Genomic DNA, 2,192 nt, shown 5'->3' with positions numbered 1-2,192 from the left:
CTCTCTCTCTCTCACTCCCTCTCTCACCCCCTCTCTCTCGCTCACGCTCTCTCTCACTCCCTCTCTCTTGCTCACCCTCTCTCTCACTCCCTCTCTCTCACTCCCTCTCTCTCGCTCTCTTAAAATCTATCACTTGTCACTTCAGTGCATTAACCTCGGTGTGCCATATCCATCAGTCTGTTAGTGTCTTTTTGTAGTCTGATGCCATCCTAAGACCATAAGCAGAATAGGGCATTCAGCCCATTGAGTCTACCCTACCATTCAGTGAGATCACGGCATGGTCTGATAACCCTCCACTCTACTCTGCTGCCTTGTCTCCATAACAGTGGATTCATTTACTGATTAAATCTGTCTCCTTCAGAAACTCAAATAGACTTTAATGACTTAGCCTCGACAGCCCCTCTGGAGTCAAGAACTCTATAGATTCACTCACCTCTGAGGGAAGAAATCCCTCCTCATCTCTGCCATAAATCGGTGACTCCTTGTTCTGAGGTGATGCCCCTGGTCCTAGACTCTCCCACAAGGGGAAACCCCCTCTCCACAGCCAACTTGTCGAGTCCTCGAAGAATCATGCATATCTCTCCCATTCATCTAAACTCCACTGAGTACAAACCCAACCTACTCAATCTGTCCTCACGTGATAGTCCCTCTGTCCCACTCTCTCTCTCCCACTCTCTCTCTCCCACTCTCTCTCTGCGCCTTCTCTGGATTGCCTCCAAAACCAGTATGTCTTTCTTTCGATAAGGGGTCCGACTGTGATCTGGCGGCAATTTGTATAGTTTTGGCAAAACCTCCCTAAGTTTATACTCCATTCCCTTTAGAACAAAGGCCCGTGCTCCATTTGCCTCCCCACTGCTTTCTGAGTTGCCGCTAACTCTCCCATTGTACCTTGCATGCTCAAGTCCAGATTGTAAAAACTGACAAGAACGTTAGCTATCGGAAGGGTGGTCAGCCCGTCAACATATATCTTGGGCCACTTGGGCCACTTTCCTGGCCGCTTCCTGTATCCCCTGAGGAGCCAAAAGTAACCTGGGCTTAAATTTATTCAACAAGGAAGCGAGCATCCACAACTCTCTCTAAACATCCGTACTATCAGAATCACCCACCATCACGATGTAATCCAGTGGGAATCTGGAACTCTCTGCCTGTAAGGGTCACAGAAGCAGAAGCTCACAGAAATAGTATTTGGATATGCACTTGTTATGCCAAGGCTACGGGCCAACTGATAGGCTAGGTGCTTGGCTTTGACTGAAGCTGACACCATGAACTGAAGGGCCTTTCCCTATGATGTCGATCCCTCTCACTCTATGGGACTGATTCCAATCTGCTGCATTCCCACTGGATTCGCAACCCACTGAAACTAAAATCTTCGATCACCCACAAAATTCCCAATTATTCCGAAACAGACTTTACGTACAACAAATATTGGAAACCACGTTTATAACTTCAACCAAAAAAAATTGTGATTGTCAATGTAACCTTTAGCAGGGCAAAGTTAAACAAGATAATCTAATTAATATCTGCAATCTAACTCTAGTCTTTGTTCATGAACACATACACACACAGACGGACACAGTTAAGAGATAAATTGACAGCTAAACAAGGGAATTCAAATGATGAATGCCAGGCCATTATGAAATCTTTAGACTGTGAGGTGTTCACAGGCACATGGAACTGTATACATTGCTCAAATTCCAAAGTCACGCAAACAACTCCAGCAGACTATCCAGAGATATTTACTTGCTTCTTGCAGATTTTTCTTGGTAATGACAGTCTCAGAACGTTCAACAATTCAACATAGAGTCATAGTCATAGAGATGTACAGGATGGAAACAGACCCTTCGGTCCAACCCGTCCATGCCGACCAGATATCCCAACCCAATCTAGTCCCACCTGACAGCACTCGGCCCATATCCCTCCAAACCCTTCCTATTCTTATACCCATCCAAATGCCTATTAAATGTTGCAATTGTACCAGCCTCCACCACATCCTCTGGCAGCTCATTCCATACACATACCACCCTCTGTGTGAAACAGTTGCCCCTTAGGTCTCTTTTATATCTTTCCCCTCTCACCCTAAACCTATGCCCTCTAGTTCTGGATTCCCCCACCCCAGGGAAAATACTTTGTCTCTTTATCCTATCTATGCCCCTCATAATTTTGTAAACCTCTATAAGGTCACCCCTCAGCCT

This window comes from Chiloscyllium plagiosum, chromosome 9, assembly GCF_004010195.1.
Source record: "Chiloscyllium plagiosum isolate BGI_BamShark_2017 chromosome 9, ASM401019v2, whole genome shotgun sequence".
In the NCBI taxonomy this organism is placed as follows: domain Eukaryota; kingdom Metazoa; phylum Chordata; class Chondrichthyes; order Orectolobiformes; family Hemiscylliidae; genus Chiloscyllium; species Chiloscyllium plagiosum.
The sequence above is the reverse complement of the archived record's forward strand: the minus strand, read 5'-3'. Positions refer to the sequence as shown.